The sequence below is a fragment of the Panthera tigris genome, chromosome D1, assembly GCF_018350195.1.
Source record: "Panthera tigris isolate Pti1 chromosome D1, P.tigris_Pti1_mat1.1, whole genome shotgun sequence".
NCBI lineage: Eukaryota > Metazoa > Chordata > Mammalia > Carnivora > Felidae > Panthera > Panthera tigris.
In genome coordinates, this window is record NC_056669.1 from 70788145 (window position 1) to 70812507 (window position 24363).

Consider the following 24363-nt stretch of genomic DNA (forward strand, 5'->3'; position numbering starts at 1 on the left):
TCTTAGCTACCTTCAAATATGCAGTACCATAGTATTAACTATAGTAATCAGGCTGTACATTACATCCCCAGGACTTATTTAGCTTATAACTGGAAGTTAGTACCTTTTGATTCCCTTCACTAAATTTGCCAACCTCCCCCATCCCCCACCTCTGCCAACTGCCAATCTGCTTTGTTTCTGAATTTGGTGTTTGTTTTTGTTTTTGTTCTCAATTCCACATATAAGTGAGATTATCCACTATTTGTCTTTCTCTTTCTGACTTATTTCACTTAGTGTAATACCCTCAAGGTCTACCCATGTTGTAACAAGTGGCAGGATTTCCTTCTTTTTTTGCTGAATAAAATTCCATTACACCTATATCTATATATTTCTCTCTCTGTATATATAAATGACATTGTGTGTGTGTGTGTGTGTGTGTGTATCACATTTTCTTTACCCTTCATCTCTCCATGGACATTTATTTCATTTCCATGTCTTGTGTATTGTAAATAATGCTGCAATGAACATGGGGGTGTAGAAACCATTTGAGATAATGATTTCATTTCCTTCAGGTAAATACTCAAAAGTGTAATTGCTAGATCATATGGTAATTCTATTTTTAATTTTTTGAGGAACCTCCATACTGTTTTCCATTGTGGCTATACCAATTTACACTCCCAAAAACAGTGCACAAGGGTTCCTTTTCTCTACATCATTGCCAACATTTGTTATTTCTTATCTTTTTGATAATAGCCGTTCTAAGAGTGGTGACATAATATCTCATCATGGTTGTGAATTGCATTTCTCTAGTGATTAGTAACGTTGAGCACCTTTTCATGTTCCCGTTGTCCATTTGTATGTCTTCTTTGGAAAATGTCTATTCATATCCCTTTGCCTTCTCCAGAATATCAAATAAATGAAGTCAGTATATAGCTTTGAGTCTTTTACTTAGCATAATGCATTTGAGATTTATCCATGTTGTTGCATGTATGAATAATTTGTTTCCTTTTATTGCTGGGCAGTATTACATTGTAGGCATGTACTATGGTTGCTTCATTTATCCCTTGAAGGATACTTGGATTGTTTCCAGTATTTGGAATTTATGAATTTAGCTGCTATAAATTTCTGTGTATAGATTTTTGAGTGAAAGTAAGTGTAGTGGGCTGGATGCCCCCCCAAATATGTCCATGTTCTGATCCCCAGAATATATGAATGTTACCTTTTTTGGGAAAAGGGTCTTTGGTGATATAATTTACAAGGATCTGAAAATGAGGTCAGCTTGGATTGTATAAGTGGGTGTTAAATCCAGTGATATAGTCTTATAAGAGATACACAGAGAAGATACACACAGAGCAGAAGGTGACGAGAAGACAAGAGGCAGAGAGTCACAAGCTGAGGAAGCCAAGTTAACCAGCAACCATCAGAAGCTATAAGAGGCATGGAGTGGATATTCCCCTAGGGTCTCTGGAGGGAGGAGAGCCCTGCTGTCACATAGATTTTGTACTTCTGGCCTCCAGAATGAAAGAATAAGTTTCTGCTGTTTGAAGCCACCAAGTTTGTGGTAATTTGTTATAGTATCCCTAGGAAACTAATGATTTTTTATTTCTTTTAGGTAAATACCTTGGAATGGGATTTCTGTCATTTGGCAAGTATATACATATATTTTTTTTCCTTAAAAAGTCTTTTATTTTCAATTTATTGTATTTTTTTAATTTAAATTCAAGTTAGTTAACATACAGTGTAGTATTGGTTTCGGGAGTAGAACCCAGTGATTCATCACTTCCATAGGACACCCAGGACTCATCCCAACAAGTGCCCTCCTTAATGCCCATCACCCATTTAGCCCATCCCCCACCCAACACCCCTCCAGAGACCCTCAGTTTGTTCTCTGTATTTAAGAGTCTCTTGTGTTTTGCTTTCTTCTATGTTTTTTTATCTTACTTTTCCTTTCTTTCCCCTATGTTCATATGTTGTGTTTTTTAAATTCCACATAGGAGTGAAATATATTTGTCTTTCCCTGACTGACTTACTTCACTTAGCATAATACACTCTAGTTCCATCCATGTTGCAAATGGCAAGATTCTATTCTTTTTGATCACTGAGTAATATAAAATATATATACAATGGAATATTACTTGCCGGTCTTTTATTTTTATAAATACCTTCTAATTTCTGTCCATATACATTTACATTCTTGATTATTGCTACCAAATAATCTACACATATCATGTATTCTGCTTGTTATTATGTGTGCTGTAATAAACATAATGATATTGCTTAATCAAGTAAGAAAAACAAATTACAGAAAATTTGAAAAATCAAGACACAATGAAAGATTTCAATGGGTTTAATTCAACCACTGTGATTTTTTATTGCCTTCTTTATGTGTATATTTTACATAGTTCTGTACTGTATATATTACGCTGTATTTTTAAAATAAAGACTTTATTTTTTTAGGGCAGTTTTAGGTTTACAACAAAAATGAGAGGAAGGGACAGAGATTTCCAGACACCCCCTGCCCCCACACATGCATACCTTCTCCCATTATCAACATCACTCACCAGAATAGTATGTATATATGTATTGCCAAGGATGAACCTACATTGACACATCATAATCACCCAAAGTCCATAGTTTACCTCAGAGCTCACTCTGGTGTTGCACATTTACGGGTTTGGGGAATAATGACACCTCTCCATCATTATAACCATGAGGAGTATTTCACTGCCCTAAAGATTTTTCCATGCTCTGCCTGTTCATCATTCCCCTGGCAACCCCTGATCTTTTCATTGTTTCCATGGTTTCACCTTTTCCAGAAAGTCACAAAGTTGGAATCATACGATATGTAGCCTTTTCAGATTGGCTTCTTTCACTTAGTAATATGCATTTAACGTTCCTCCATGTTTTTTCATTTGGGTTTAGCATGGAATAACAGTCCATTTATTTATTCATTCACCCATTTTTTTTTAAATCGTTTTTATTTCTCTGCTAATCATAGCTATCTTTTCCTTGATTTTAAGGTGTTCACTATTACCTCACACAGCATGCTGTTGCGTGGGCTGGGTTTGTGGCACTTGAGTTACCCTTGGGCAAAGTGTCAAGAGAAAAGCGAGGAAGAGGAAAAAGAACCCCCGCCCCCCCCCCAACAGATTTTGGCACTCAAAGATCCACTTTTACGGTGCCTTGTCAAAGATACAGGTTTTAGCTGCCTGCACTGCCACTGCATTTTGGATGTGGAGTGTGGACGCTGGGGCTGGCACTGGAACAGAGCTGGGAGCAAAAAGGAAAATAAAAAATAAGGGAAAATCTAGATTGAAGGGGCTCTGGCCAGAAAGAGGGGGATTCTCTTAGAGTTTTGTTTTCTGTGCTCGCTGCACAATTCCATGATGGAGACAACCCTTGGGCTAAATGTAAAAGAGAAAAGAGGGGGAAGAAAAACCCCATAGAACTTACTGGCGTTTTTGCCATTCTTTTGCCCTCCCTCCCCAATAACGTACCTGCCACTGATTACTTTTCTTTTTAATTTGTTTTCAAGTGTATTTATTTATTTTGAGAGAGAGAGAGAGAGAGAGAGAGAGCGAGCAGGGGAGGGGCAGAGACAGAGGGAGAGAGAGAACCATAGGCAGGCTCTGCACTGTCAGCACAGAGCCCAATGTGGGGCTCGAGCTCACAAACTGTGAGATCATGACTTGAGCCAAAACCAAGAGTCAGACACTTAACTGACTTAGCCACCCAGGTGTCCCTGCTACTAATTTTAAGAGCTCTCAGGTAGATTCTTTTTGTATTCTGTCTGGAGGTTTTAGTTGCAATTAGTGTGAGAGGCAGGTTGTAGTGGCTGACTCCATCTTGGCCAGCATATTTATTGACCATAATGCAATTAAGATAATAATAATAATCATAATTTTGCATAGCATTTTATTATTATTATATTTCAATACTTGGAAATTATGTAAGATTTTATTTTATTATTTTAAAAAATGCTTATTTATTTATTTTTGAGAGAAAGCACGCGCAGGCAAGGGGCAGTGAGAGAGGGAGAGGCAGGGAATGCTAAGCAGGCTCCATGTTGTCAAGCCCAGAGCTTGACACGGGTCAGACTAACAAACTGAGCAAAAATCAAGAGTCAGATGCTGAACTGACTGAGCCATCTAGGCGCCCCTTATGTAAGATTTTAAAACAAGCCAGAAATCAAAGAAGAAATCATAATGGAAAATTTTAAATTTAAAATATCTAGAACTGAATGATAATACCTCACATCAGAATTTGCAGATGTAGTGAAAGCGGTAACTTTAGAAAATTTTATAGCCCTATATAATAATGTCAGAAAAGAAAAATAGGTAAAATCATTTTATTTTTTAAATTGATCTATTTTAGTATTTTTTTTAGTTTCTATTTAACTTATTTCTTTTTGAAAAATTTTTTAGTGTTTGTTTATTTTTGAGAGAGAGAAAGGCAAAGTGTGAGCGGGGGAGGGGCAGAGAGAGAAGGAGACACAGAACTCAAAGCAGGTTCCAGGCTCTGAGCTGTCAGCACAGAACCCGACGTGGGGCCTGAACTCACTAACTATGAGATCATGACCTGAGCCAAAGTGGGACACTCAACCAAATGAGCCACCCAGGTGCCCCACTATATAATTTACTTCTGTTCAAGCCTTGTCATTTCCTTCCTTCTGCTGGTTTTGGGTTTTGTTTGTTCTTTTTCTAGCTTCCTGTAGGTGTAAGGTCAGGTTGTTTATTTGAGATTTTCTTGCTTCTTGAGGTACTTGTATTGCTATAAACTTCCCTCTTGTGACTGCTTTTGCCGCACCTCAAAGATTTTGGACCATTGTATTTTCATTTCCATTTGTTTCCATGTAATTTTTATTTCTTTGATTTTTTGGTGGATCCATTCATTGTTTAGTAGCATGTGATATAACCTCCATGTATTTGTGCTCTTTCCAGATTTTTTCTTGTGGTTGATTTCTAGTTTCATAGTATTGTGGTCAGAAAAGATGCGTAGTAGGACTTCAGTCTTTGTGAATTTGTTGAGACTTGTTTTGTGGCCTAATGTGTGATCTATTCTGGAAAATGTTCCATGTGCACTTGAAAAGAATATGTATTACCCTGGCTTAGGAGGGAATGTTCTAAATATATCATTCAAATCCGTATAGTCCAGTGTATCATTCAAAGCCACTCTTTCCTTGTTGATTTTCTATTTGGATGATCTTAAGTGAGCTGCTAAAGTCCCATATTATTCTTTTTTTTTATTTTCTGAGTTTGTTTGTAGTTTCTTTTACTTTTTTTAAATCATTTAATTTATTTTTTAAATTTATATCCAAGTTAGTTAGCATATAGTGCAACAATGATTTCAGGAGTAGATTCCTTAATGCCCCTTACCCATTTAGCCCATCCTCCCCCCCTCCCATAACCCTCTGTTTGTTCTCCATATTTAAGAGTCTCTTATGTTTTGTCCCCCTCCCTGTTTTTATATTATTTTTGCTTCCCTTCCCTTATGTTCATCTGTCTTGTATTTAAAGTTCTCATATGAGTGAAGTCATATATTTGTCTTTCTCTGACTAATTTCGCTTAGCATAATACCCTCTAGTTCTTTCCACATAGTTGCAAATGGCAAGATTTCATTCTTTTTGTTTGCTGAGTAATACTCCATTGTATATATATCTTTATCCATTCATCCATCGATGGACATTTGGGCTGTTTCCATACTTTGGCTACTGTTGATAGTGCTGCTATAAACATTGGGGTGCATGTTTACAGGTGCTTCGAAACAGCACACCTGTATCCCTTGGATAAATACCTAGTAGTGCAATTGCTGAGTTGTAGGTTAGTTTTATTTTTAATTTTTTGAGGAACCTCCATACTGTTTTCCAGAGTGGCTGCACCAGTTTGCATTCCCACGAGCAGTGCAAAAGAGATCCTCTTTCTCCGCATCCTCGCCAACATCTGTTGTTGCCCGAGTTGTTAATGTTAGCCATTCTGACAGGTGTCAGGTGGTATCTCATTGTGGTTTTGATTTGTATTTCCCTGATGATGAGCGATGTTGAGCATTTTTTCATGTGTCTGTTGGCCATCTGGATGTCTTCTTTGGAGAAGTGTCTATTCATGTCTTTTGCCCATTTCTTCACTGGATTACTTGTTTTTTGGGTGTTGAGTTTGATAAGTTCTTTATAGATTTTGGATACCAACCCTTTATCTGATAGGTCATTTGAAAACATCTTCTCCCATTCCACTGGTTGCCTTTTAGTTTTGCATACTGTTTCCTTCACTGTGCAGAAGCTTTTTATTTTGATGTGGTCCCAATAGTTCATTTTTCCTTTGTTTCCCTTGCCTCCAGAGACATGTTGAGTAAGAAGTTGCTGTGGCCAAAGTCAAAGAGATTTTTGCCTGCTTTCGCCTTGAGGATTTTGATAGCTTCCTTACATTTAGCTCTTTCATCCATTTTGAGTTTATTTTTGTGTAGGGTATAAGAAAGTGGTCCAGGTTCATTCTACTGCATGTTGCTGTCCAGTTTTCTGAACACCACTTGCTGAAGGGACTGTCTTTATTCCATTGGATATTCTTTCCTGCTTTGTCAAAGATTACTTGGCCATATGTTTGTGGGCCCATTTCTCTGTTCTGTTCTCTGTGGGTTCTCTGTTCTGTTCCATTGATATGAGTGTGGGGTTTTTTTTGTTTGTTTTTTTTTTGTTTGTTTTGTGTGTGTGTGTGTGTGTCAGTGCTATACTGTCTTGATGATTACAGCTTTGTAATACAGCTTGAAGTCTGGGATTATGATGCCTCCAACTTTGGTTTTCTTTTTCAAGATTGCTTTGGCTATTTGGAGTCTTTTCTGGTTCCATACAAATTTTAGGATTGTTTGTTCTAGCTCTGTGAAGAATGCTGGTGTTACTTTGATAGCGATTGCATTGAATATGTAGATTGCTTTGAGTAGTATTGACATTTTAACAATACTTGTTTTTCCTATCCAGGAGCATGGAATATTTTTCCATTTTTTTGTGTCTTCTTCGATTTCTTTCATAAGCTTTCTACAGTTTTCAGTGTATAGATTTTTCACCTCTTTGGTTAGATTTATTCCTAGGTATTTTATGTTTTTAGTGCAATTGTAAGTGGGATCAATTCCTTGATTTCTCGTTCTGTTGCTTCATTATTTGTGTATAGGAATGCAACCAATTTCTGTGCACTGATTTTATATCCTGCAACTTTGCTGAATTCATGGATCAGTTCTAACAGTTTTTTTTTGTGGAATATTTTGGGTTTTCCATATAAAGTATCATGTCATCTGGCAAGAGTGAAAGTTTGACCTCCTTCTGGCTGATTTGGACTTTTATTTCTTTGTGTTGTCTGATTGCTGAGGCTAAGACTTCCAATACTATGTTGAATAACAGTGGCGAGAGTGGACATTCCTGTCTTGTTCCTGATCTTAGGGGGAAAGCTCTCAGTTTTTCCCCATTGAGGATGACATTAGCGTTGGGTCTTTCATACATGGCTTTTATGATCTCGAGGTATGATCCTTCTATCCCTACTTTCTTAAGGGTTCTTAACAAGAAAGGATGCTGTATTTTGTCAAATGCTTTCTCTGCATCTATTGAGAGGATCATATGGTTCTTGTCCTTTCTTTTATTGATGTGATGAATCACATTTTTTGTGGATATTGAACCAGCCCTGAATCCCAGGTATAAATCCCACTTGATCATGGTGAATATTTTTTTTAATGTATTGTTGGGTCCAGTTGGCTAATATCTTGTTGAGGATTTTTGCATCCATGTTCATCAGGGAAATTGGCCTATAGTTCTCCTTTTTAGTGGGGTCTTTGTTTGGTTTTGGAATCCAGGTAATGCTGGCTTCATAGAAAGAATTTGGAATTTCTCCTTCCATTTCTATTTTTTGGAACAGCTTCAAGAGAATAGGTGTTAACTTTTCTTTGAATGTTTGGTAGAATTCCCCTGGAAAGCCATTTGATCTGGTTGTTGAAAGGAGCTTGATAAATTCGGGAAAAAAGGGGGAAAAAAGGGAAAACATTTGAAAATTCGTAAAAATGAATACAATGAAAAAGAATAAAATGAAATGATGGAAGTAAAATAGAATTTGAAAAATTCACAAAAAAATAAAAAATATAGTAGAAAAAATTAAAGAAAAATATTTAATAAAAATTGAAAAAAAGAAATTTTTTCTCTTTCTGTATTCAGGAAAAGGAAACAAAAAAGAAAAAGAAATTGAATCAATGGACCAGTGAAAGACTGAAATACGATTGAAATTACATCATTTTCCCCAGAAGTCAAACTATGAAGCACTTTATAGTCCATAAACTAAGCAGGCAGAGAGACTTGTGGTATTTCTGAAGAGTGAGGTTGGCCCAGTTGGGTGGGGCTTAGTGTAACAGCTCTGTTCTCCACTAGGTGGCGCTGCTTAGCTTACTGGGATGGATTGCTGTGACACTTGTAGGTGTGTATGCACATGCGCGGGAGAGGTAAAAATGGCGTTACCCAGCTACCTAGTCTCTAGTATCAGAACTGTGTTCTCCCCCATCAGCAATTGTACGTCCCTCTTTTGTCTCTGGCTTCTGTACACTCCCCGCTTTTGCACTGTCCCTGACCAAACCGTCAGGTTGCCAGGCGGCACCTCCGTCCTGAGTTTTATCTGAAATGCGGCAGTGCTTCTCGACCCCTCACTTCCGAGGGACTGTGGCTTTGATCCGTTTTGACCCTCTACGGGAGGGTCTCACCCAGGAATGGCTGGGTGCCAGCTCGCCCCCTGGAACGTTCGGGAGACCTTGCTGTTGCCGATGCCCAGAGACTGCAGCTGGGTGCCAGCCTGCCCCAGAAGAAGTTCACACGATCATGTAGCAGCAGCGTTTCAGGGATTACGGAAAATCACAACACACATCTGGCGCCAGGCTTCCCCCTTATTGTCCTTGTTCCAGCACCAGTGAATGTGGTTGTTCTCCAGAGTCCAGTGGGACCTGTGGCCTGGGGACCCTCGGGACCTTACTTTGCTCCTGGGGATTCACCCTTCTCACCAGAGCACCGCCAGGTATGGAGCTGTAGAGTTTCAGCCTCTGCATTCCCCCTGTTTATAGAGTCTTAATGGAATTTAAACCCTCTTCTTTCTCTTTTCTCCCTTTTTGGTTGAGTCCCTTGTGGCTGTTTCCACTCTTCCACTTTCTCTCCAGCCACTTGGGGGGGTGCTTTTCCTGTACTCCGCCCCCCCCCCACCTTCATCCTCTCTCCACAGGCAAGAACAGCTCCCTGCCCTCTGTGGCTTCTCTCTCCCCCAGTCTACCTCTCTGCACCGCATACCTGCTGAATTCTGTGGTTCAGGTTGTGCAGATTGTTGTGTTAATCCTCAAATCAGTTTTCTAGGTGTGCAGGATGGTTTAGTGTTGATCTGGCTGCATTTCATGGACACCAGATGCAGAACAACTTCCATGCTGTTCCACCATCTTGGCTCCTCCCTCCTCCCATACTACTATTGTATTACTGTCAATTAGTTCCTTTATGTTTGTTATTAATTGTTTTATGTATTTGGGTGCTTTCATGTTGGGTGCATACATATTTACAATTGTTATGTCTTGTTAGATTGTCCCCTTTATGATTATATTTCTTTGTTTCTTATTACAGTCTGTGTTTTAAAGTCTATTTTGTCCTATATAAGTATTGCCACTCCAACTTTCTTTTGACATCCATTTGCGTGATACAAGTTTCTTCATCCCCTCACTTTTAATCTGCAGGTGTCTTTAGGTCTGAAAAGAGTCTCTTGTAGGCAGCATATAGATGGCTCTTGTTTTTTTATCCACTCTTTCACCCTAGGCCTTTTGATTGGACTGTTTAGTCCATTTACATTCAAAGTTATTATTGATGCGTTTATTGCCATTAGGTATGCGTTTATTGCCATTTTATTACTTGTTTTGTGGTTGTTTTTGTAACGAACCAAATTTTGAATTTTCAATTGCACACCTAAATTGAGGTGTTCAATTTGAGAAATTAGAAAAGAAAAATGGAGAAAACTCAAAGAATTTGAAAAGGAGATAATAAAACAGATGTTGATTATCTATAAGATGAGGATTAAACAAAGAGGATCAGCAAAGGCAAAACTTTGTTATTTGAAGACTAATGAAATTGGAAAACCTCTAGTGAGGTTGATCAGGAAAAAAAGAGAGCAGACACAAAGAATATCAAGACTAAAACAGAGAACTTGCCCATAGATACAGCAGAGATGAAATGATAGTAAAAGAATACTACCACTATATGCCAAGAAGTTTTATAATGTAGATGAAATGGGTAAATTTCTAGAAAATATAAAGGCCCTAAAACTCACTTGAGTAGGAATGGAAATCCTGAATAGGTATATAACTGTAATATATTGAATCGGTTTTGTAAAATCATCACAATGACAGTATAGTATTGTTGGAATTATAGATAAATTCTCCCAAATATTCATGGAACAAATTCCACTTATATACAGAATTTCCCCCAAAATAAAAAAGAGGAACTACTACCTAATTCATTTTAGGAGGCTAGTGTAACAAACATAATAAGGTCAGAAAATAAGTTTATGAGAAAGAAAAAAATTCAGTTCCATTTCACTCATGAACGTAGACGCAACTATCCTAGACAAAATGATGGCAAACAAAATATAACAGTATACATAAAACAATGCATCATGACCAGTAATTGCTTGTTCCTCAAACATAAGAGTGGTCTGACATTTGAAAATCCATTAATCCATAAAAAATTAATAAATTTAGTAATATTATGATTAGCTCAGTAGATAAAATGGTCTGAGAAAACCTCAGAGTAATCATGCAATGGAGAGGAAAAATCTGGTTTTTTTTGTTTGGTTTTTTTTTAGTTTTATTTATTTATTTTGAGAGAGAGAGAATGCAAGCTGGGGAGGAGCAGAGAAAGAGAGAGAGAGACAGAATCTCAAGCAGGCTCTGCACTACCAACTGTGGAGCCCTATGTGGGTCTCAAACCCACAAACTGTGATATCATTACCTGAGCCCAAATCAAGAGTCAGACAGACACTGAACCGAGTGAGCCAACCAGGCACCCCTGGAAAGGAACATTCTTAACCTTATTATAAGTATCTATCAAGATCTGCAACAATTAATCAATCTTAGGGAATAAACATTAGAAACAATCCCTTTACAATTAGGTAAAAAGTAAAGAAGTCAACTATCATTGCTTCTATTCAGCAATTTACACCAGGTTCTAGCTAGTTCACTAAAATAAGAAAGAGAAAAGAAGGTTTAAAGGTAAAGGGAAAAAGTTTTCATAATTTTATATACTGAATTTCCCAAATAGTATACAAATAAAATTTTTAGAATTAAGTAAGAATATTTATAAAATGGCTAGCTATGAGATCAATAAACCTTAAATAGACTGATTTATAGTAAATGCATTTGAAAATCTAATAAATAAGAGATACCAATGACAATAGCAAAAAAATATATATGTATATAAAGGGGCGCCTGTGTGGCTCAGTCAGTTAAGTGTCCGACTTCACCTCAGGTCATGATCTGACAGTGTGTGAGTTCGAGCCCCACATTGGGCTCTCTGCTGTCGGCACAGAGCCTGTTTCAGATCCTCTATTCCCCTCTCTCTCTGCCCCTTCCTGCTTGTTCTCTCTAAACAAACAAACAAACAAACAAACAAACTAAAAAATATAAAAAGAATATAGGGATAAATTAATATGTGTTGGGAAATCATCAGACTTTTACTGAGAGACACTAAAAAATAAATAATAGGAGAAACATGCTACATGCATGACTGAAAAAACTCAGTATTTGAAAGGTGTCAAATATTTCCTAATTAAACTCAATGCAAATTCAATACATATCTCAGTAGGGTTTTCCTTAGACTCTGGCAAGTTGATTCTAAAATTATTTAGAAAAGAAATGATGGGGCACCTGGGTGGCTCAGTCGGTTGAACATCTGACTCTTGATTTTGGCTCAGGTCATAATCCCAGTGTTGTGGAATCAAGCCCTGCATTTGGCTCCGCCCTGAGCATGGAGTCTGCTTGAGATCCACCCCCCTGCCTTTCTCCCCCACCCACATGTGTACTCTCTCTTCCTCTCAATATAAGGAAAAAGGAAAGGGAACGGTTAAGAACAGGCAAATGCTTCTGAAAAATAATAAAATTTTTGGAGGATTGCTTGCCCTATAAACCTATAGTCATTAAGATAAAGAAGTATTGATTCAGCAATTAGCCAATGGAAAATCATCAAGATCCCAGAAATAGAGCCATGTATATGTAAAAGTTTGGCCTATGACAGAGGAACTACTCAACAAATGGTGTTTGGGAGGTTGGTTATGCCTGTGGGGAGAAAAAATGAACTTGGATCCTATCTCACACCTTGAAAAATATCAATTCAAGATGGGTTAAAGATTCTACTGTGAAATGCTGATATTTAAAACTTTTAGGAGAAAATATAAGAGTAAAGAAGTCATCTTAAACAACCTCAACAGTGTTAACCATAGAAGAAAAAGTCAATAAATTAAAAAACTTGTTTTTTTAAAAGGATGCAATAAAGAGATTGAAAAAACAATTGGCAAACTAGTAGAGGTATTTCCAACACATATAGTCAATAAAGGATAGCATTGTATTCCTATTTATAGAGATTATCTGCCTATCTATCGTCTATCTATCGATCGATCTGCCTACCAACCAACCTACCTACCTACCATCATATATAGTAGATATGAGGGAAACAGGCCTTCTCTTACAAAGTAAAAGTATCTTCCAGCAAGGGAAAAACAGCCTCTGACCTGGATATGGGAGACTTTATTTCTGAGGTATAGGAGCCTCAATAGAGGAGTAGAGATTTAAAATATTTAAATCTTCTTGAACCTATTCAAATATCTCCTTTCAAAAATCTCAGGAGTATCTTCGTTTCTGATTAATGTCTTAATTTCATGTGAGAAACCTGGTGATCATTTGATATAATTCCATAAAGGCAGGCTCAAACTTCAAGTTTGGATTTTGGTCATCGTGGCCCTACAACTGATAAGTTTCTTTAGCACTATCGTGGAAAGTCCTGAGCTTGAGAATGTTGGGATTTTTAGGGACACAAGCATCCACCTCCACCCTGAGGTCCTTGGATTCTCCAAATATTTACACTTTATGGGAACTTGATTCCAGATAATCAGTTTTTTTACTGCATGTCATAGTTGCTGGATCTCTGTTATGGAATACAATGGGCTTTTATGCTATTCACCATGTATCAGCTAAATAAATATCCTAAATTTCCCTATTATGAACATTTCCCTGAGTATCTGTCTCCTGCATTCCACTCACGGCATCAGTCTGTGTATCAACGAAAGTTCTTGGCTGCAAGCAATAGAAATGGACTTGGGTTCTTTCGTGCAGGAAAGCAGTATTTTTGGAAGAATATTGGAACCCCACTGAATTCTTGAATTCTCAGAACGTGGAGATGGCTTAGCTGAGTGGCTCTGGCTCAGGGTCTCTCACGAGGCTGTGGTCAAGGTGTCAAGCAGAGCTGCAGTCTCCAAAGACTTGAATGGGGCTGGAGGGTCTTCTTTAGCCTCACCCATGTGACAGTTGACAGGTTTCAATTTCTTGTCATGTTGGCTGACCGCTTCATAAGGTTGTTCATGTCCTGATTTACCCCAGAGCAATTAATTGGAGGAGGAAGATAGCTGGGTGGGGAGAGACAATGAGAGTGCAAGATGGAAGCTGCAGCGTCTCTTATATTTGAATTACTTCTGTGTATTCTGCTCATCACACAGACCAATCCAAGTACAATGTGGGGAGGAATGACACAAAGGCATGTATACTAGGAGCAGGACCATTGGGGGCCATCTTGGAGGCTTCCTACTACAATGGAAGTGGAGGACAAAGCTGGGAAACAGGAAGAAAATAGGGGTGCTCTTGAGCGCCAGCCAGTAAAACTTCAGAAAATGTCACAAAGTGGGAACAGAGATCTTTATGTTGTTGCCACTGTGATAAATATGACCTTCAGTCATTCTACATTGTTGGGTCATTCACTGATGATTTAGAAACGTGAGAGATTTCTGAACCCACTGCATGTGCTTGCATCCCCACTGTGATGCGTTAAGGAGACATTCAGCTTCCATCCTGAGAAGCAATCACAACCCTCCACCAAGGCTACACATAACAAGGAATTCTTCAAACAGGAGGTCAGGGTACTGATAGGAAAGAACTGTTTAAAGCTAGATGTCTCCCCTCCCACTCAAAAAAGACATTAGACACATTAGTCAATAGACAATATTCTATATAGTCATGTAGAGTTGAGGACTTCTAAGCGACTAACACAATCTATAGTTCTTATTGCCCTATGCTGAATAATTAGATATGGCAGCCACTGGAATTTGCAAATGTAACAAGTGTCTTTCAGAGTTTGTTTTGGGGAATAACAAGCCTTTCTAAATAATGGCATCCATCTGTGATTCTTCAGTTGCCACAGGTCCAAGTCTCTAGAAAGATAGTAGAAGTCATTATGTGTTGATCCGTTGCAGATAAAGAGACAACATTTCCAATGTTTGGTATGTCTTGTGTCAGGGAATGATATTCTACTTGTGTAACTTTTAATTCTTATCCAGTGAATATTGTGCATGAAGCTCACCTATAGGGATATGACAGTAGAGGATAAAGCCAGAGCCCTTCTGTAGGAGATAAGGTCTCTCCTATAGGGTAAGCTTATTCCTTGTTCCAGTTATCTGGGGGACAGGGCTGCTTCTCAGATAAAACTAGTAATAGGGAGAAGAGTCCCAAGTAACCGGAAAGGAATTGATCTTGTCTTTGGTCTTGATTTCAGGGAAGGGATGTTAGGATGGCTAGAAGGAAGTTCACTGATGATGGCTGTTAAGATGACCACTGGTAGACAGGGAGCTGAGAAGGCAGGGGCCCAGGGAAAGTGGGAAATCTTTTGAAGCTAGTTGATAGTAATTTCCCTAGTATGGAAGTAAAATGTTACCGGCCTTTGAGCCATGGGAATGAACTCCTTGTGGTAACCTCAGCCTTGACAGTAAAGCCAGACTTCCTATTCCCTCAGGTTTTATTTACCTGTTGTTCTCCATCTGGGTTCAATAAAATCTGTGAAAGTTCTGGACAGTCTCAGATGGCTGTCTAAAAAGAAGATCCTGTGCTCTGAATGAGCTGGAGAAGCCATATAGAGAGAAGACTTTTTTTTTTTTTTTTTTTTAATGGGAAGCCATAGTCTACTTTCTCTTGATGAGTGGGGTATTTGCATTGGGAATGCAGAATGAGGAAGTAAAATTTAGTGAGAAGCATGAACATATACCATACCTTTCCATGTACAACTGAGGCCATGCCTGGAACCTCATCCCATCTGTGTGGGACTTCGCCAACCAGACTGTGGTCGAGTTCTGGTCCCTGTTGCTGCTTCCTTGAGATCCCAAACCTGAGCTGTTAACTACTGGACAAAGGATCTGAACTTCTTATTACTCAGATACCAAAATGATGAGCTAAAGGCCTAAAAAATTTTTAAGGATCCATGAAAAAGTTTGAGTTTTCCAAAGTGATTGGCTTCAAAATATGAAAATTTAAAATAGGTTAAAAAATCATGTTTATTTAAATGTCTACATGTCCATTGGTCTACTTCAACTCAACTCTTGTGTAGTTGTATATAAATTATATTTAATGTGATATACAGGTACATTTTAATATGATGTAGGGTTAGGATGTCAACAATAAAAGTATAGAGGCCTAGGAGCATCTTAAAATACCGTCTCCCCCAGTCCCTCCCTCCGAACACGAAGCAGCCCCTTCTCCACCAGAGGGCGCACGAAGCAGGCAGGTTTACTTTGCCAGGACCCCCTCCAACCAGTCTATCCAGCTGGTCTCCCAGATTCACCTCTCATTCTTCCTGTCTCTGAGCCTTGGTTTTCTGATCTGTAAATTTGGAATAATGATTTCTTCGTCAACATCCTGATGAAGGCACTCAGGATTCTGAGGTGGTCCTTAGATGGTAGTCCTTAGAGAGGAAGGAGACTGGAAGTTTCTCCTTGTCTAGGGGTCTTGCCCAAGACAACTAGGGACTAAGAAAAGGGCAGCCATAATGAAGCCCATTTTGTTGCCTTCTTATTTCCCTCAAAGGACACTGGCTGGGGCAGAGATGGCAGAATGGTGGGAGTGGGGGCCATCAAGGGCAAGAACTGGCATCCTGCATTCTGACACAGGACTGGTCTTCTTCCTGAGCCTGTCTTTTCTAAGATTTGTTATTTCAAAATTTTGTTGGAGCTCAGAGGACACATAGAGATCTCCTGGCTGGAGTTGGGGGAGTGGGTGAAGACAAAATTAAGGAGGTTTTATGAAGGAGTTAGTATCAAATTCAATGTGGAAGAGTTGGCAGGTTTTTTTTTTAATTAAAAATTTTTTTAATTAAAAAAATTACCAAGAGGAGCCTAAGGAGACATGACAACTAAATGTAACATGGTATCCTGGATGGGATCCTACAACAGAAGAAGGCATTCAGTGAAATCTAAGGAAATATGAATAATATGGGATTTAGTTAATAATAATGTATCAATAATGGTTCGATAAGTGTAACAAATATGTCATACCAATGCAAGCTGTTAACAATAGGGGGAGCAAAGTACAGTCTTTGTACTATCCTTGAAATTTTTCTATACATTTAAAACTTTTAAAATTAAACGTTTATTTTTAAAAATTCAATAACTTCTTTTTGTAATTATAAAATTGCAATAATATAGAAAATTTAGAAAATATAGGAAAGCCAAAAAATTAGAAGGGGTGTGTTTGTTAGTTATCTCATTATGTTATCTCTTATGGCAGGGAAATACACCATTAATAACTTGGTGTATATTCTTTCTTTTATATTCTATGTATATATTTATGAAATTGTATCCCACCAAGCTTACTTCTTTGAAACCAGCCGTTTTCAGTGTATATCTTTCTATACCATTACATATTCTTGTGCTGCATCATTTTTTAATGTCTATTTCACATTCCATTGAATAAATGTGCCAAATTTTATTTAATCAATCCCTTATATACATGTAAATTGTGTACTTTTATTTTTAGATAGATTTTTATTTTTGCAAAAATGCTGTGATAATCAGCTTTGGAGCTATATTTTGCAAAATATTCACATTTATTTCCTTAGAGGGAGGGTGCATGGACAATCTGAGATCATCTTTGATACCATTTTTTAATGTGATACCATTTTTTATCTAATGTGATATCTAATGTGATACCATTTTTTATCTTTTCTAGAAGTGGGATTGTAGAGTCAAAGAGTAAATTCACATCTAATTTTATTAGATATAGGCAATAGACCATTTTAAATTCCTGCCAGCCATGTGTGAGGGTTCTTGTGTTCCCTAGCCTCACCAGCTGGGTATGTTGTCAAATTTCTGGATGACCTGACACAGGGAGAGATAGAGCAACATAAACAACAGACAACAGAAACAGACATGGAGGGTAAAATATAGGAGGAGCAAATAGGAAGATAAATGCTAGCTCAATACAGGGAAAGACTTTCTAACAGTCAGAGCTATATAACGATGGCATGGGCTTCTCAGGATGTGATAGGCTCCCTGTCACTGAAAGTGTTCAAGAAGAGGTCAAATGACCATTCAACAGAATTTGGTGGAAAATATTTCACCAACTTGGCATCTGAACTAAGGGTCTTCAATGCCTGGAGAAAAACACACAACCATATTCATTGATTGCTTCATTTTAAATCTATGAATCCATGAGCATGAGCCTTAACTAGGTTTTTATTGCTGCCGGGAAGTCATATATATTTTAGTCCATTCACTTTCCCGTATACATCTAGATCATTTCTCATCTTCTCCTCAAAACCCAAACACTTCCTCCACCTTGCTTATTCTCAGCTCCTGACCTTGCTTCCTAGTTCATTGAGAAAATGACATCAGAAGAGACCCTTCATGGACTCCACCAAACTCCTATACACTGGTATCTGCTTCCTGGTACCCTGTTGCCATAGATGAACTTTCTATGCTTCCCAACTGGAGCCATTTCTTCCATTTGTGCACCAGATCCCATTCTGTTTTCACTACTCAAAGGCATTGCTCTAGCTATTCTCTACTTATCTCTGCTCTTATCCCCTCCTATACCCCTCTCCACCCTTGTTTACTCTGTTTCACTTCACTAGTCTTTGTTCTTGCTCAAACACCAGATTCATGCTTGTCTTAGAGTCTTTGCTTTGACTGTTTCCTACTCTTGGAAAGCTCTCCTCCCAGATAATCATTTGTGTAACACCTAATCCCTTCACCTCTGTTTATGTTGATTGGATTAAAAAAAGTCTAACTGTAGGTTCTTTACAAGAAGTATCTAAAATTTAAGAATATAGGAAGGGGAAAAGTAGGAATGAATAATCTATCATGCAAACAGTAATTAACCAAAATAATGTCTGTATAGCTATATTAACTTTGAAAAAAATTGACTTTAAGGCAAAAGCATCACAGAGATCATGGGGCCCTTATAATAACAAAATTTAACATTTTCTGACAAGATGTAATGGTTCTAAATGTATACGTGCCTAATAACATAGCCTCAAAATATATAAAGTGGAAATCCACAGTTAGAGACATTTTGATACACTGCTCTTATTAATTATCTCCTAGTATGGGAATACTTTATGTTTCTTTCTCCACTATTAGACTGTGAACATCCCAATGTCAGAGACTGCCTTGATCACTTGTATCCCAGGTGATGTGCACAGTGCCAGGTATAGGACTGGCCTTCATTCATTGTTCGCTGGACTAAACTTCCTCCAGCAATAGTGAGATCACTATGTCCTGAAGTAGCACATTCTTTCTTTGGGAATATTCTTACTCTTAGAAGGGTCTTAGTCTTCTGGACTAACCCTGTCTTCCCCACTCTTTTCAGCTTTTCTAGTGGGGCTTGGGCATGGATGGGTTCTGGAGAATTTCCCTTTAGGAAGAATGGGTGTGCCTGAGGCCAGACTCTTTATGTTTTAAATTAATTTATTTTAAAAATAATGTAACAGACACATACTTTGCATTTTACTTTTAATTTTGAGAAGAAAGTTTATCATTTGAAATATGTAATAGGGGGTAGAGTTGCATATTTGAAATATTTTCTTGTAGAAATAGACAGAATGACTTGGGTGTGTAACCAAACCCAAGTTTGTCTGCCTGATGCACAGCAAAGATAATCACTGAGACATCAAGGATGCAGCAAGGAAAGGGTTTATTTGAGAGGCAGCTAAATGAGGAGATGGGAGGGCAAGCCTCAAATCTGCCTCCCCCAAGGAGGAGAGTCAGGGAAATTTAAAGGCAAGTGAAGATGATCTGGGTAAAAGTTGCAGCTGAGCTTATTAGTCTGCAGCTTCGAGCAGTCCCATTAACCCTTTGGTTACTGGTTTCAATCCCCACTGTCTTTTGAGCATTCCTCATTTTTTTAATTTTTTTTTAATGTATATTTATTTTTGAGACAGAGAGGGACAGAGCATGAACAGGGGAGGGGCAGAGAGAGAGGGAGACACAGAATCTGAAACAGGCTGCAGGCTCTGAGCAGTCAGCACAGAGCCTGACTCGGGGGTCGAACTCACGGACCGGACCGTGAGATCATGACCTCACGAAGGTCGGAGGACCTCACGTTAAGCCGAAGTCGGACGCTTAACCGACCAAGCCACCCAGGCGCCCCGAGCATTCCTCATTCTTGAGGGAATTGAGATGGTGACCATTCTAGTTACTTCCTGCTGAGACGAGGCAAAGATCAGAGTTTAGAGAAATGGAAACTTTCTGCACTCATTTAGAGATACTCTTCAGTCCCAGGTTGAAACCCAACATTCTGCATTACTAAGAGTTTTGTACTTTAGTTATTAATTTTTCTACTGTATTTTATGTAGGGTCTTATGGGAGATTTATTGTAACCAAGTAGAATGGGTGTGTCTGAGGCCAGACCTTTTAAACCATAGGTGGGTATTAATTGCAGGCTTTTCTCCCCTACAAAGTCCTAGACTGGATATGTTTTCTATTAGAAGGTTTCTTTCTGGCTAATTATCCATTCATTCTCCATAATGCATCTGGAGGTTGGCATTAAGACTTTTCAATTATTCAAATTGTCAGAGTTTTCATTTACTAGTGAAATTTTTCTGGAAGCTCTTGTGGCAGCCATTGCTTATGCTTGATAGCATAGCTAAAGTTCTTGCCTCGATCTTTGCCAAGCTTTTAGCCAAAAGCTGTAAATCTGGACCTGTCAAGACCATTATGGCAATTTAGTGGCTTCCTGGACAGTTCAGTTCTTCTATAGAGAGATTTAAATGAGAGGGAAGATGTAGAGATTGAGAGCATTTGTAGGTCTTGGTTATTTTCTGGGTTCTGGTTATTTTCCATTTGCATTGTGCACCCTCTTCTGCTCTGCGTCCTGAGGAGCTGGGCCTCATATCACACCACCAGGCCTCTCTGGTTGGATTCTGTCAATGGAGGCTTTGGAGATCAGAGAAAGGAGAAGAGTGAGGTTATGGAATTTCTTCCTTGCTGATGTGGTTTTTGAGATTACCTCCTCCATGACTGCACAGTCTCTTCCATGGTTCCACTGGAACACCTCCCTGTTTCTCCAGGCTTAGCGGTGATAACAGCTTCCCCACTTATCAGTCCTTGGGTGCCTCAAAACAGTGGTTTTACTCTTAACCCTGACATAAAGAGCCCTTCATTAAATTGTCTTCTAAATACCATTTGAGTGGCTTTTTTTCTTGCTAGTACCTGCCTGGGCTGTGAAAATGGACAGAATATACATTCTGCCTGAAAGATGACCTCTTTCCTTGGTTGTTGGCCTCAGAGTCCTTGTCAGACTGGGAGGTCTCTTAGACCAGATCTCAGATGGTACAGACTCTGCAACCCAGTGAAAGAAAGACACTTACTTAGGGTCACAGAGGTAAAAGATAAGTCTAGGATCCTTATCTCCTGTGCTGTGTTCTTCCCACTAACTGCTGGACCTTCTCTTTGTTCTGTGTTTTCCAGGTAGACATAGGGAGGATGTATAAATTTAGACTTTTTAACTTGTAAGCGAAAGAAACAAAACTCAAGCCAGCTGAGGAGAAATAAGAACAATGTTGTTAGCCTGTAGGGGTGTCTCATGGGAATTCCAGGACAGAAAAGCTGTTAGGTCTCACAAACCAGGGGTGCAAATGCTCTCTCAGGGAAATTTTTTGGAAACCCAAGATCTCTTGCTTTCATGGGCTGGGTGTTCTGTATGGCTCCCTTTATCTTTTTAGCATCTGTTTTCCAAATGATCTCTGCCACTTCTCTCTGTTACATGGGGCTTTACCATGTTTGAACCATTCCATAGAAGTTTCTAGAATTTCTATTATGTGCCAGGCACTGCACCAAAAGATAGGGTCTCTGTTCTTATGGAGTGAAGAGTGAGAGAGATATGTAGTAATCAATCAAATAAACAAGGAAATTTCAGAGAATGATGAGTGGTATTAACAGAGGAGTGACAAGGGATGGTTCTTCTAGTTTGCGTGGTCAAGGAAGACCTCTGTCAGGAAGATGACATGACCTGAGACCCTAATGGAGAGAAGAGCCATGTAGAGTTTTGTGAGACAGAGCAAAGGGTCTAGAACTTTTATTCTAAGTGCAACAATAAGAAGCTGCTGAAGACTTTTAGGTTGGAGGAGGATGTGATCTCATTTATACTGTTAAAGGATGACTCTGCTGCTTTGTGGTTAATGGAGTTTAGATGGCTAGGGATTCAATATGGAGGCAGAACAGACAGGATGGATGGACCATCTGGATGTTGGGAGAGGGGGATGAATGATGAGGTAAGAGGAATAAAAAGATGACTTTTAGTTTGTTTTTGATTTGATGTATTTGTTTTTGATCAGCTGGGTAGAGGTGGTGCCATTTAATGACTTGCCTTAATTCCAACTCACCACCAGGTCCAGAGCCTTCCACTCCCTGGGTGGGGAGAGTTCTCTCCTTACCAGGATCCACGGCTTCCTCAATGGCTCCTGGTGCCTCTATTGATAGACCCTGTTCTAGCTGGGAATCTAGGCCATGTTCTTCCAGGGCTGGGAGCAAAGTTCTTCAGAGCAGTGCCACTCAGTGTCCCAGTTAGGGTATCCCCTGACCATACTAAGGCAGAGTCCTAGCCACTTCCCCTTCTCCCCATAGATGGTAAGCTCCTTGAAATCCCCATTTGGGACACCTGTCAGTCCTCACCTCTTCCAAACTGAGATCTAGAGTCACTGAGTCCTGGCTTGTGTAATTGTTCTTGCTGGCTTCATTTCAAATATATGTTTTTCAACTCTAGCCCGGCCACAATTGTCATTCCCAATTTGCTTCATCCCCTGAATCCCAGGGAAGCTGAGCTGTTCCTTCCTTGATGGATAAGGTCCTGTCTCTATTTTGGCCACCTAGTTCACCATAAGTCACCTGGCATCCCACTTTAAAAAAGGACCCTGCCCCCTCTCCTTCCCCATCCTATCTGAGCTAGCACCCAGCCATCTGTCTTAGCAGCAGGTGTACATCCTCCTGTCCCAGGTGAACCTCTGCATCTGTGTTCCTGTGTTATACCTTGTGAAATTTGTAGGGCCTAGAGTCAGTCAGACCTGGGTTCGAATCTTTGATCTTCCACTCACTGGCTGTGTGATCTTGAGAGAGCGACTTAATCTTCTTAGCCCATTTCCTCACCTCTAAAATGGGAAGTGCAATAACTGTACCATTAGATTCTGGTGAGACACAAATGAGGTAAACCATGATATACAGGAAGGAGTCAATAATGCCTGTTCATATAGTCACAGTTCTTTTTATTATTATTTTGTCCCTCTTCCCAAGGCCTCACTTTTTAAATTACCCTCAAATCTCATTTTCTGCCTGAACCTAGGAGCACGAGAAGTGGAGAAAGTAGTGGACTCACACAGGAGAGGCTGAAGTGGCTTCCATAGCCAAGTCTTTGGCAAGCCTCCTTATAGACAGATACCTGAAGCTGTCCCCGGACAGCCAGAGCAAGCTCCTGAGAATCCAAAGGGCCAGACAATGTCCACTGAGTCATTCCCTCAATTAGATACCAGGACAGTGACAGAACTTTTTTCTGCTGTATCCCTGATGAATTTGTCCCGCTATTTTTGGAAAGATATTGACCCCTTAGACTTTGGAAAGAGGGCTTCTGTTTTAGCTCAGGATGCATGGCCACCGCTCCGACACCTGAGATTCCCCGGGAGCAGGGGTTAAGGAAGCTGGTCCAGAAGGAGTGTGACACAGCTGGTGCTGGTCTGGTACCCTGATGACCTTTCCTCCTGAGTCAAAGAGCTTTTGATTCATGGTCAGGGAGGCAGAAACTACAGACCCTCCTACTAGAATGGCAGTCTTTGAAGTTTAGTGGGCATCAGAATCACCTGGAAAGATTGTGAAGCCATAGCTCATTGGACCCCAGCCACAGAGTTTCTGATTCAGCAGTTCTGAGGGGAGACCTAAGGATTTGCCTTTCCTGTACAATCCCAGAGTCACCAATGCTGTTGCTCGGGATCAGTTTGGAAAACCACTGCCCTGGGGAATTGCAAATTTCCATCCTTGCTCATTCTTTTGCGTCCTATCTGAGGGCTGGATGTAGGGGCAAGACAAAGGGGAGAGAATCTCGGGTTCTTATTTCTATTAACTTGCTCTGTGGCTGTATTTCTGAAGGTGGTTTTGGTTGGGAGTAATGGAAAATAGCTTATTACTTTAAGTAAGGCAGGGAATTTGTGGGGAGGATGCTTGGGAATCTCTCTGAATTCAATGCAGAGATGAACAGTTCGGTCTTGGGAAGGGCAGGACAGCCCTGAGGCACTCAGCACCTGGAATTCTTGTACCTGCTGTCCAGTCCAGTGATCTGGCAACTGATAACCTCTAGTTCAGCCTATTAAAATTCCAGATGCTGACAAGAGGTAATGTGATTGGCCCACAAGGGGCAGGACCGCCCTGCCTTCCCTCATTTAACCAATAAGCTACAGTAGGTGTGTCGGAAAGGCCGCAGAAGAGGGTTAAGGAGACAGGCAGGGCTGTCCCAAGCCCCCACAGCCCTGAACTGAGCATCTGTGATCCCACAAGGGTTCTACCATAGTGACGGTGACCACGATTCTTCCCTTCACTGGGCCTCAGTTTCTCTGTCTGTAAAATGATGGGTTTGAGTTAGAACTTCATTACTGGGTCAGTGTTTCTTTCTCAAAATGGGCCTGCATCATAATTCCTTGAGATCCTTGAAAACAGACACCCACCTGCTCTGTGGTGTGCTAATTTATGGTCCACAACAGACTTGCCAAAACAAAGTATAACAAAACACCCTGATTTGTAACGTTTGTCCAGTCTCTGTGGTGTAAACAAATATTCCCGCCATGGCCAGTTTTAAGCTAGCAGAGTGAGGTCACTGAACAGGGAGCTGGGAAGAGAG

General features: G+C 39.6%; 1 protein-coding gene across 1 annotated transcript in view; it reads left to right on the forward strand.

Annotated features, from left to right (window-relative positions):
* The window catches only part of INSC (INSC spindle orientation adaptor protein), a 159465-nt gene that overhangs the window by 3805 nt on the left and 131297 nt on the right, over positions 1 to 24363 (forward strand). The window lies entirely within an intron of this gene.